Here is a 13,431-nt window from a genome sequence, read left to right on the forward strand (position 1 = left end):
GAACCAGAATCCCCCAGCCAGCTATACGGGCTTGCTAACCTCCAACACAGAATGATATTTCAGCTATGCTGGCTGGACAATTCAAGGAGTAGAAATCCATACATCTTCAAGTGGTCAAGGTTGAGAAACACTGTCCAAAACTATGTTGTTTGTTTGCAGTTATTATTTACATCTTTGTTCATCTAACACTTGCTGTTTATGTCATGGCTAATCATTGTTTGTGCTAGAAATATAAACAATTAGCTTCCATTTTTTAAAAATCAGCCATTCCCCCCTCCCAGTTATGAGACTTAGATGAACATTTGAGATGAAATGATTATATATATATATATATATATATATATATATATATATATATATATATATATATATATATATATATATATATATGTGTGTGTGTGTGTGTGTGTGTGTGTGTGTGTGTGTGTGTGTGTGTGTGTGTACAATCACTAGCTAAGTATGTTTTTTGAGAACTACCTTCCATTTCCAATACTCTGTCAGTATTCACTGAGCTTCTTTGTAAATTTATGGTCATGACATATCAACAAGAGATAGTGAAGAACATGAGGAGCTGATGGGAATGCCTCTTCCCTTTGTAAATTCCCTTTATAAAAAATGCTTTCTAAAGAAAAATGAGCAGGATTAAGGCATTAAGATTGCCAAGATTCAGGAAACTAAGAAGGCAAAGCTCTGTTGTGGGGACCTAGGGCAAGTGAGAGAAAACACAGAAAGACATGGCAAGATGCATAATCCAAAGTAAACAAAATTCTAAGATTTAGCATTGTTGTTTATTTATTTGGTTGGTTCAATTAATATGTCCATCCATCTCAACCTTGTGACTCCGGGCAGTAAACAGCAATTAAAATTTAATGACTGCGGCAAAAAGGTCATCAAATATGACTGTCATGACTCATGATCATGATGGGCAGGCTCCATTACAGTCATAAATCCAGAACTACCAGTGGTTTTCACAGAAACTAGAAGATATGCTACCAGAAGACTTGAAAAGTGTCCTTTCAAAGAGTGAAAAAGTGTCCTTAGCGAGAAACAGCTTCTTCTGAGTTTAATCTGCTGCGGTTTGCAGCATTCCTGCAGTAAAGTTCCATAATGCTGAATCAGAACCAGTTATCTTCTCACATAACAATCAGCCTTCTAAACTCAACTCAGCTGCCCTGGATTAGCTAGCCAATTGTGCCAGTTACTTAATGAGCTTTCACTGTAGACAACAGGATCACAAAATGAGAAATCACATTCTAATTAAAGCATTTTTTTTAAAAAAGGAAAAATAACTGAATTGCAATTTTTCTTTTCTTCCATCAACACATTCAAGCATCAGCACTTCCTGAACCATCCAGGTCAAGGAGGTCTTGAGGAACTGCAGATTGCTTTCTTTCCCATTAATATGAGCGATGGGGAAGGGAGGAAAATCATTTGAATATAATAAATAAGCACTTAATTTATCCTAACGGGGCCTTCGCAAGCTTTGCACTATTGCCCAGAACTATTCTAATTATTATTTCAATGTGCTTTCAGAATAGCTGATGGGCAGGAGATCAGCCATGTTTCTATTTATGCTGAAGGCAGTATTGTAAACTGGAAAAAGAATCCCTGTGGATTTGGGGATGATAATCAGATACAGCAGGACTATGTCAACTTCATCCCACCTTTTTCATAGATTTTAGGACAGTCTCTTTCTATCTGGTATCCTCATTGATGGGCTTCCAAGAGTCCCATGATCATACGCTTCCCAAACTTAATAAAGGAGAATATGTGTAGCTCAGGGTTGAGATGAGGGGTCCTTGGTGCTCTCTGAACAGACATTTCATTACCCAAACTAGCTAACATCATCAGTACTAGTAAGGAGTGAGGTTTGCTCTCAGTTTATATTGTAATGTCAGTGTTGGTGGGAGCGGTCTTGGAAGTTCTTTGGCTGGGCTGTTTATTGTTAGCTTGTTTGGCAGTTCCTTGATTGGAGTATTGTTCACTTCTTGATAGATGGTCTGATGTTAATCTTGGAGTTAATGCTTCTCTGAGTGTTGATTGCTGGTAGGGAGGTACTTTGGTTTTTTGTTCCCTCTTTGGTTTGTTGATTGTCTCTTTTGCACAGCATGTAGATATTGTTTATGTCTGTCTATTGATGGCTACTTTGCCAGAGTAACAGGTTTCTAGAAATTCTCTAGCATTTTTGGACTTGGCTTGCTCTAGGATGGTCACAATTTTCCATGGGTAGATCTAGTCCAGGGGTAGGCAACTTTGGCTCTTTTATGACTTGTGGACTTCAACTACCAGAATTCCTGAGTGAGCATGGTTGCCTACCCCTGGTCTAGTCCATATGTTATGAAATTAAAGAGTTTTTGTCATGTCTTTTGATTGCTAATTGGTATTCATGGATCCATTCTCTCAGTCTTCTACTTGTTTGTCTTGTATAGTGGTTGTTGCAGTCATTACATTGTGTATTGTAGATGACTCCTTTTTTTTCTTCTGGGGCTGTTGGATCTCCCCAAATTACTATTCCTGATTAAGGATGGCATTATTTTCTATCATTTTGAGAAACACCTGGAAATTGTACAGTAAGTCCTTACAACATGATTTAAAGATCCTGAGAAATCTTCTCTCAAACATAGGAAAAACTAGCAGGTCAACCCTACCTTTCTTTGCTCTTTATTGTAATAGCTGGTAGAGATATGATAATTAACTAAATAAAAATCAATTCAGGATTTTTTCCCCCTAACTTCTGTCAAAAAAGTTTGCAATCAATTGATCCAACGATTTGACAGTCACCTGTAGACTTAGTAAAAATGTATTCAATGAATATTATTTCCTAAGAAAGAGAGATATGCTCAAATTCAGTTTTTGACATTTTCCCAGCTTTCCTTAGAATAAATGCAGGAGCATTATTCTTCATATACGTATAATCGCTCCCATCTATGATTGCTGTCATATGTTTTTGTTTGGAAGGGGAAAAAAATGCAATGACAAACCCTTGGAGCACCATCAACAAAGGGTCTTTTTCTTCCTAGGTGCCATTCATCTGCATGAACTGTTTCTGGGGCTTCATTCTGGGACTATTTGCATATAATCCTTACACAAATATACATTTTGATAATCAGAGGTGAATTTCAACACACTCCAAGTCTTAAGTGCTATTAATTATTTCACCCACTCAGCCAGCCGTAGGAACCATTAATTACAAAAGAGGAATGATAGCAAATGATTCTTGTGCATAAGATTTCTGATTTCAACACTGGGGGGAAAAAGGAACACTTTGGCGTTAGAAGGAATATATTTTCTCCAGGTCACCTTCAGAAATCTACTTATAAAGAACATGTACGCTCACCCCCATGTGGACAACATTTGTCACTAAGAATGGCATGGGCACAAAACATTTTCTTTCCATCAGCAGTTTGATGATTGACTCCCTTTTGTTTAAACAAATTTACAAACTATTTAAAAGTCAATACAGACTGGGGGGAAGGGGTGAAATCTCAAACCTAGCAAGTCTACTTCACGTTTTGGAGGCCATTTCAAATGATTTGCCTGTTTTGCAGCAATAAGAATGAGCAAATGGAAAGCAAGAATTTATTTATTTATTTATTTATTTATTTATTTATTTATTTATTTATTTATTTATTTATTTACTTACTTCCTTTGAACTGAATTTCAGTAGAAGTCAACATTAGCAAAAAGGTTTATAGTCAAATGCAAGCTGGTTGTTGGCAGTTGCTAATCTCAACCTCTCTCTCAAAAACAGGTAGTCCTCAAGCTACAACCACAATTGGGACTACATTTTTTTGTTGTTGTTAAGTGAGTTAAGTGTCCCAGATTTTTACGGCCTTTCCTGCCACAGATGTTAAGTGAATTACTGCAGTTGTGCAGTCGTTAAGCAAATTGAGCTTCCCCTCTCCATTGATTTTAAGTCTGAAAGCTGGCTAGGAAGGTCTCAAATGGCAATGGCAATCCCGAGACACTGCAACCATCCTAAAGATATAAGTACCCCAATTTTGACCCTATGAGCGTGTGTAATGCAGTGATGGTCCTAAGTATGAGGGTTGGTGGTAAATCACTTTTTTCAGTGTTGTTCAACTGGTTGTTAAATGGAAAACTACCTGCAATGGAGATAGATGGAAGGGAAGGTGATTATGAGTAGAATCCATATTTCAAGTAGAAAAAGAAAGTAAGCAAGCAGGTAAGGAAGATATTACTTTACTTGGCTCATAACAAGAGCTCCCACGATGCTTATGGTCCTGTTCCCTATAAAAAAAAATTCTGAACTGGAGAACTGGGCTGCAGCTGCAGCAATTTATAGCCTGGCCCCTAGGCGGTAGCCAATAGGTTTAAAGCAACCTATTGCCGCCTAGGGGCAGCCAATAGCAGCACTGGAGACGGGGTGTCTTAGGCCCTGGGAGCCGTTAGCTAGCTCCAGCTTTCCATGTGGTGTTACACTCAAGCCCAATACATTACACTATCCATCATGTTTTATCTATGGCATTGCAGAGATTATTGCAATATCGTATCCCCTTAAATATGTGAATCCCGAGTGCTGCATAACAGAGTGAGCGCCTGTTACTCATCCCAGCTTCTGCCAACCTAGCAGTTCGAAAGCACGTAAAAATGCAAGTAGAAAAATAGGGACCACTATGGTGGGAAGGTAACAGCGTTCCGTGCGCCTTTGGCATCTAGTCATGCCGTCCACATGACCACGGAGACGTCCTCGGCCAAACGCTGGCTCTTCAGCTTTGAAACGGAGATGAGCACCGTCCCCTAGAGTCAGAAACGACTAGCACGCATGTGCGGGGGAACCTTTACCTTTACCTTCAGACAATTATTATGAGAAAGAAACTTCAGTTCTCAGAAAACAAAATCTTGGATGACCTTGGTTCTCAGGCTTAGCAGCTTCTCACCTGAAAATGCACATTCCATTCTTTCCCCCTCCCCCCTGCATCTGTAAGGAAGCCAAGAAACAGAAATGTCTGAAACAGCATGAGGCTTCTTTGAGCTTGACAGCAACTCTGGGTGGTGTACAACACTGTAGCAATAGCACTATAGCACTTAGACTTACCAGTACATATTGCTGCGCAGTGCTTCATAGCCGCCTCTAAGTGGTTTACAGAATCAGCATTTTGCCCCCAACAATCTGGGTCCCTATTTTACCAACCTTGGAAGGATAGAAGGCTGAGTCAACCTTGAGCCGGTCAGGATGGAACTCCTGGCAGTGGGCAGAGTTAGCCTACAATACTGCATTTCTAACCACTGTACCCCCATGGCTCTACCACTATACCATTATTAAGTAACTTGTAAATCGCTTTGCAGGTGGAAAGATAACAATTTATATTGTGCTATGTTTTATATAGGGACGCAGTGGCTTAGTGGGTTAGGACGCTGAGCTTGTCAATCAGATGGTCGGCAGTTTGGTGGGTCGAATCCCGAGTGCCGCGTAACAGAGTGAGCGCCTGTTACTAATCCCAGCTTCTGCCAACCTAGCAGTTCGAAAGCACGTAAAAATGCAAGTAGAAAAATAGGGACCACTACGGTAGGAAGGTAACAGCGTTCCGTGCGCCTTTGGCATCTAGTCATGCCGTCCACATGACCACGGAGACGTCCTCGGCCAAACGCTGGCTCTTCAGCTTTGAAACGGAGATGAGCACCGGCCCCTAGAGTCAGAAACGACTAGCACGCATGTCCGGGGGAACCTTTACCTTTACCTTTAAATATGTGCAGAATCATCCACAAGATTTGGCTTGTCCTTGGTTATTCCTGGAAATAGATCTTTGGAAATCGGACAGATCTTTGAAAATTGAAAATATTTAGTGTACATATACAAACACTGTAAATTAGAAACAACTATGGAGTTCTGCAGCTGATGGGATACATGCCAATCATGCTTCTTATTTCCCAACCTGATCCTAATTTGCCTTTGAACCTTCCTTTCCAGACTGCTTCCAGTCCAAATAAGTTCATGGTATTTGTTTTCAAATTCTTTGCCCCTTGCCTTTGCTTATTTCCCTTGTTCTCTCCCTCATACTTTTCCAAATACAATTGTAGATTTACATTATACGTAGGGTTATTTTGTATTCCTTTCTTAATCATCATCAGCAAAATAAATATTGCCTTTTTCATGGTGACCACAATCCTGGTTGATATATCTATCGGTTACAATTCCAGGATCTTGTTCCTAATCAACCACTCTCATATAATTTAAAAGGTGGAAGTCATCAGTATATAGGTAATCTGAATACATATTAGAAACATTCAGAAAACTACTTCAGGTAGGATTGGGGAGATCTATGCTTTAATGAGGGAAAATGAATTGCAAAGAGAGGCAATTGCACCAAGGACCTTGTAACATATTTAAACCCTTTTAAAAGAGTGTTTGTGACCCAGCCCTTCTTCCATACAATTTCCATAAGCAGTAAAACTACTCAGATAGCAATAGCACTAAGATTTATATACCTCTTCATAGTCCTTTAAAGCCCTCTCTAAGTGGTTTAGAGAATCAGCATATTGCCTCCAACAATCTGGGTCCTCATTTTACTGACCTTGGAAGGATGGAAGGCTTAGTCAACCTTGAGCTGGTCAGAATCAAACTCCTGGCAGTGAGCTGCAATACTGCATTCTAACCACTGTGCCACCACATCTCCAGATATTATTTATAGGTATAAGAGTATCTAAGAAGCTGTCTTCTTAGCTCCTTAGCAAGCCCACCCACTTGCTCCAGCAGAAAAGGCATACTTTGGATCCCATCTGCTAAAGAATTTTGGGTGGTAGGGTCCAAGAGAAGAGCCTTTTATGCTGTGGCAACCATCTTTTGGAATATTCTCTCACTGGAAGTAAGGTCCAATCCCACACTCCTGGCCTTCTAGAAGAACCTCAGAACTGCTGGCTAGTCTGAGGCCCCACTAGGGACATGCCATGTTGGGTGTGGCTCTTGGGGTAGAGAATTTCTGCCCCCATATCACCCATCCCCCTTTTTTAGCTTTCTATTTAATTTTACTAATTTTAATTACTTTGTATTACCTTTATTTTTTCATATTTTAAACTGCCTAAAGTTGTCATATCAGTGAGATGGGTCAGCATAAAAAATCAATCAATAAATAAATTTAGCAACTAAAAAGTAACATGGTCATAAAGTCAAGCAAGTTACAGTATGATGCTAGTCTGATTCCCCAGTATTATAATTATATTTTTCATGATAATTGCCACATCAGAGAAGTGTGTTCCAAAGTTAGGATTGTAAAACCTAACCCTGTTTATTTTATTTTTAAATATTTCTTTATTTATATCCCACCTTTATTATTTGTACAAATAATTCAAGGCAGAGAACATATCCAACACAACTTCCTTCTCCTATTTTTCCCACAACAACCCTGTGAGGTAGGTTGGGCTAAGAGAGAGAGAGGGACTGGCCCAAGTTATTATACTGTCACATAGGCATCACACATCTGGATGACATGCATACTATTATGGAAACTTCTATAAATGGATAATGCCCAAAGATTTAACTGTAATTTTCAGCTCTGCATATTGCATTTCCTCTATTACAGGGGTGTCAAACTCAATTTCATTGAGGGCTGCATCAGCATTGCAGTTGCCCTCAGGGGGATGGGTGGGTGTGGCCAGGGTGGGTGTGGCCTACTGGGTGGGCATGGCTAGAGTGTGTATGGCCTACTGGGTGGGCATGGCCAGCTCTACATCTTTCGCATCAAGGGTGCCTATGGGGGCCTGGGCAGGAGTGGGACAGATCTGAGGGTCTCTGGCAGAAGGAGGGTCTCTGGGCCAGGGCCAAGGCAGTGGGGGCCGTTCCCTCACTGTTTCCAGGATGGCTTCGCGGGCCGCATGAAACCACTTCACGGGCCGGATCTGGCCCCAGGGCCTTGTGTTTGACATGTCTGCTCTATTACATTCAAACATTCTATCTTGGGAAATGCTAATGAACACTGATTGCTTAATCTTATCATTTTTGCCTTATTTACACATGGCACAAGATGTTATTGTATTTAACAAAATATCTGATTTTATATTCAAATCTTTTTTTCAGGAGCAACACAATCTTTTCAATTAGTTCAATTAGGAGAAGTGGAGAAGATCCCAGCTTTCGTTCCCCAGCTAACCTAGAATTGAAATGATGGAGGATGACAACATATTCAGTAAAGATACTGCATAAAACAAAGAATGTTTTATCAGTCAGAATCTTACTTAGGTTAAGATGCTGCTTACCTTTGGTTTCGTTAAAGTTATTTGAATGGGGTATGCGTGAATAAATATTGCGACATCTCAGAATGAAGCAAAACATTAAAATTTTAAATAATAAACATATTGTGGAATTACTCATTGGTTAGTTTGTTCTTTAACAATGTAAATTTTACGCTTGCTTTTGTAATGGAGCCTGGAAATTTCTACCACTAACAGGTCTAGAAAACTTTACTGGATTGCTAGAAAGCAATTTTGAAAGGAAACTGATTCAGCGTTGATAGCTAATATTAGTAAACTTTTATTGCAATAAAGATGTAGATGCCTATTTCCAGGATGTGTGGGCAAGATAGTGGCCACAATGGTGTGACCTATCTGTTTTGTGTGTGTGTGTGTCTCATGCTTTGCTTAGACCATCACAACCTTGCGGCCATCATCTTGACTTTTTTTGATAACACCCTGATGTGGGAAAATGACAACAAATCATATTCTTCCTCTTAACTTTATTTCTCATACTGTCTGAATCACACATTTCCCCAAAACCATCTTTGATCCTCCAGCAATTTCCATAATAAAGGAAATGATTAAAAGTACCTCACTGGCCCAATGAGGGATACAGAACCCTCTCAAGATAAAATCACAATACCAGACCCCTGACAATAAATCCACCCTTAGAAAGGCATCTACACATCTGAGGGTGATTTTCCTTCCCCTGGACTTCAGGACAATATCCAGATATCTAACATTCACCTCAGGATCAAAGCCCAGGGCAGAAAAACCTCAATTTGAACATGAAAACTTCTCATCATTCTAAATATCTACTTGTACATCCCTAACATGGTGGCTACCTCCAAATGTGAACCTCTTTGCTTTTGGGAATGAATAAATCATCTCCTTTCCACACAGGGCGTCTGGATTTTATTCTGATTTGTTCGTGTGCAACCCCGGCTTGAAATGGGACTCCAAATTATTCTTCTGACACTGAAGATATCCCTGATGTTGTAATAAATAATATTGTATTATTTTGGTTATACACTTCACTATGCCTGAAAGGTTTGCGTTTTTAACCTGTCATTCAGTATAGCAATAGCACTTAGACTTATATATCACTTTATAGTGCTTTTACAACTTTTTCTAAGCAGTTAAAGAGACAACACATAGCCCCTAACGATCTGGGTCCTCATTTTACTGACCTCAGAAGGAAGGCTGAGTCAACCTTTAGCCAGTCAGAATCGAATGGCTGGCAGTGAGCAGTGAGTTAGCCTGCAATACTGCATTTTAACCACTGCGCCACCATGTCATGAATTTCTATGCAAGATTTTATGTACCTTTATCTCCAGCTTTTAAAACATTTGTCCTTACTGTAAAAATGGGCTGATGGTTGGATTTGAAGTAAAATGTAATTCAGAAGCCTTTATTCTATGTGTGGACATTCTTCAGAAGGTGAATGGAATGAATAATCCTCAGTCATGTGCAAAATTCCCAATGACTGTAACACAAGTATGATCTGAAAAGATCATCAGAGAAAGGGCCCACTATAATTCTCAGACTGGGTCCTGAACATTTTGAAGAAGGGATGGTGGAGAAGTAGAAATTTTCTTTCTTGAACCTAGAGAGCTAGACCAGTAGAAACAATACTAAATTGTATGGCTTAATTGTATGGCTTGGTTTCCTGCATTTCTGTGCAGCTATCTCAGATTATGCACACAAAGGTAACTCCCATTCAGATTTCAATACAGGCTCTTGAACCATTCAATATGTTCTGTGATTAGTTGGAAGACAGATTTATTACTGAGAAAACCAATCCCATCTTCACCCAGGTACAGAGACTGCATGTTAGGTTGCTTTCTCAACTGATAAAAACCATTAAAATTTCACCTACATACTGTACTGGATTTTTGAAATACACAAATATGCTATTTTAAAGGTTTTCACTTTGTTTGCACACTTGGAATTTTGAGAGTGTGTGGTAAACCCTGTACAAAATAATTTCCAAGATGGATCTGGCCACGTGCAAAATATCCTTTCACCAGAAGATAAAGGGATGAATATGTCCTTGCCACTTCCTGGAACCCTGAACCATGCCCTCAACCATACCCCAATTGATCTTTGCTATTTAAACTGGTTAACTAAGTCAATAAGCCAAAGATATTTTCAAAGAAGCATTGGCTTGTACTTAAGCAATATTTTCATTTTCTAAAAATGTTCCTAAGGCCCATGAGAGATCTAACAATATACTTAGCAATGAAAGGACTGAGGCTTCATTTATACAGTAGACTGATAGTTTTCCATTTATTTTAGTTAGAAGATTCTACATTTAATGTGGTTAAACATGTCAGTTTGGGAAAGAGTCCAGTATGTTCCAAGGCGGTTGTTTACGAAACCACCAGTGACACAGATGTCACACTGAGAGCCCTTGATTTTGTAGAGTTTTTTTAAAAAATTATTTCAGTAAAATAAACATAAACATGCTTCCTTTTCTTATCATGTAAATGACACAGATCTTCCTTCTTGCTGCACAAAAGTAACATGCCACAACACAGAATGCTGATTCAGCTAATCACACAACCACCTCAAGATGTATTTCCCGGTTTAATATAAAAATGTTCACTTATCAACCATAAAAAAGGAGAAGGAAGTTAAAAGTAAAACAATTTGTATAGTATTTGGAACTGAAATTAGTGGAGAATTTCATCCCATTTCAGAAACGATAATTCAGAATTCTAAAATCCTGGAGAAAACCCAGAAAACAAAGAAAAATGTATGGGGGAAAAAAATCCAGTGCTAAAGAAAGAAGGGGCTATGGAGGAAAGCATAGTATTACAATGTAATAATTATTACAACGTAATAATTTTCCAAAACTACTGTAATGGAAGCACTGCATTCAAACACTACTTTTGCTTGAAAGTCAAAATGACAGAATATCCCTGCAGGTCTAATGGCATTAAAAAGTTATCACTGGGTAATCATACACAAGCATTGACTTATGGATATACAGATTCTTGCCATATTAAACAAACAGAAAAGCAATATGCTTGAGGTCAGAGATGAGCCACTCTACAACATGACAGCTGGCACTTTCCAACAGTGATTGCAAACTTTGTTGATTTGCTTTCCATCTTTCTAATTGAAATAACCAAAGAAAAAGAAAATTCTGATGATGCCTGCATTTAAAAAAAAATAGTTGAAGATGCAGCAAAGACATTACAGGAGAAGCATAAACTTTCAGAAACTTAAGTCTTTATAAGCCATGGATGGAGAGAAAGAGAGACATGATGATGACAACAATGATAGAGAATATTAGATACACAAACAAACAAACAAACACACACACACACACACACACACACATATAGGGGGCAAAGAGGGAGAGAGAGATTGCAGAACATGGACAGATTTTCATCAAAATGTTAAATGCAGGATTGTGATGCAAACTTTTCCATATATGCATATGAAAAAGGAATGAAATTTGCATCATGACAACCCAACACTGTTTTGTCCTTTGTCCTCCCACAGTTGGCCTCCCCTGTGGAAGGATGGATGGGAAAAGGAAGGAAGGAAGGAAGGAAGGAAGGAAGGAAGGAAGGAAGGAAGGAAGGAAGGAAGGAAGGAAGGAAGGAAGGAAGGAAGGAAGGAAGGAAGGAAGATAAATAGTGAGAGGGAAGAGAGATTATATATATATACACACACATGCATATATAAACACACACACAAACACACATACTTATAGGGGGCAGAGAGGGAGAGAGAGATTGCAGAACACGGACAGATTTTCATCAAAATGTTAAATGCAGGATTGTGATGCAAACTTTTCCATATATGCATATGAAAAAGGAATGAAATTTGCATCATGACAACCCAACGCTGTTTTGTCCTTTGTCCTCCCACAGTTGGCCTCCCCTGTTGAAGGATGGATGGGAAAAGGAAGGAAGGAAGGAAGGAAGGAAGGAAGGAAGGAAGGAAGGAAGGAAGGAAGATAAATAGCGAGAGGGGAGAGAGAGATTATACACACACACACACATACAGAGAGAGAAAAAGAGAGATGATAGATAGATAGATAGATAGATAGATAGATAGATAGATAGATAGATAGATAGATAGATAGATAGATAGATAGATAGATAGATAGAAGATAGAGATGATAGAACATGTGAGAAAAATCCAAGCAGCTTTCTGGAAGGATTTTTATAAGTTGATGAGTTCAGTTCTTTGATTTTCTCTCATTTCAATGGCTGTATATTAAGTATGGAAGACCCTGGGCAGAGTACCTCAAACTATATCATAAGATCTCTAAAAGAACACAACTGACTGGCTCTCTCAAATAAGAGAGAGAATCAGCTTGGCTAGAGAACTTCCCTCTCCCCCTGACCTCACAAGCTAGTTGATAAAGGCCAAGAGACCTAGACAAAGCTGCAGGGAATAGAAACCTTCTGAAATTAAGGTTTTCTGGCTTTGGATAATGAGACTGATTATTATTAAAATAGAGTCTGTTTGGTTTACAGTATTTTTTTTTAAAAAAAAACACAAAATGCTATGTCAGGCATATTGAAATGCCTTCAAATGTGCACAAACATGAAATTTGTTCACCCAGTGGACCCTTCCTCGTCCTCTTTCATCTGTGCAAGATGTATTTCTCAGTGTTCAGCTATTCCTATCCACTTACAATTACAGAAAGCACCCCCAATCCTTACAGGAAGCTTTTCAGCAGAGACACTCACTTCCTCTAAACGTATCCTAAAAGCGACACGAAGAAAAAAAGCAATAAGGAGCGATAGTCAATAAAATGATATTTATCTATACAATAATGAAAAAAGTTCTTGTCAGTGTAGAAAAATACAAAGCAATATTTCAGACTTCTGTTGGGCAGTATTTTGCTCCTCCTAGGATAATGTTTGCCTGCAGAAAGCCAACTGTGTGACCTTCGGCCAGTCACTCTTTCTCAGCCCTAGGAAGCAGGCAATGGCAAGCCGTTTATGAAATCTTGCCAGGAAAACTGCTAAGTCTTGTCCAGGAGCTAAACATTGACTGACAGGCACATGCACACCCCACAAGTCTATGGTTAGCTATTTTTTTTAAAATCCCGTTTATATCCCGCCCTTCTCCAAAGACTCAGGGCGGCTTACAATCTAAGAAGCACAAATCAATGTGCTTAGCAATAGCCTTCATTCTATGTATATGCCTGCTTATTAGGGCTTTCGCCCCCCCCCCCCCCCAGCGGCATTTTTACAAAGTCAGTTTATTGCC

At 39.1% G+C, this 13,431-nt stretch overlaps 1 protein-coding gene across 1 annotated transcript in view; it reads left to right on the plus strand.

The window, feature by feature from the left end:
* FHIT (fragile histidine triad diadenosine triphosphatase) overlaps window positions 1-9,081 on the plus strand; it is a 1,015,625-nt gene extending 1,006,544 nt beyond the window's left edge. The window contains exons 7-8 of the mRNA XM_081320223.1: window positions 8,036-8,090; window positions 8,924-9,081. The gene's annotated coding sequence lies outside the window, so the exon portion shown is untranslated. The remainder of the gene's footprint in view (window positions 1-8,035; window positions 8,091-8,923) is intronic.
* Window positions 9,082-13,431: the final 4,350 nt, after the last annotated feature.

Source organism: Vipera berus (assembly GCF_964194415.1).
Source record: "Vipera berus genome assembly, chromosome: 2".
Taxonomy (NCBI): Eukaryota; Metazoa; Chordata; class Lepidosauria; order Squamata; family Viperidae; genus Vipera; species Vipera berus.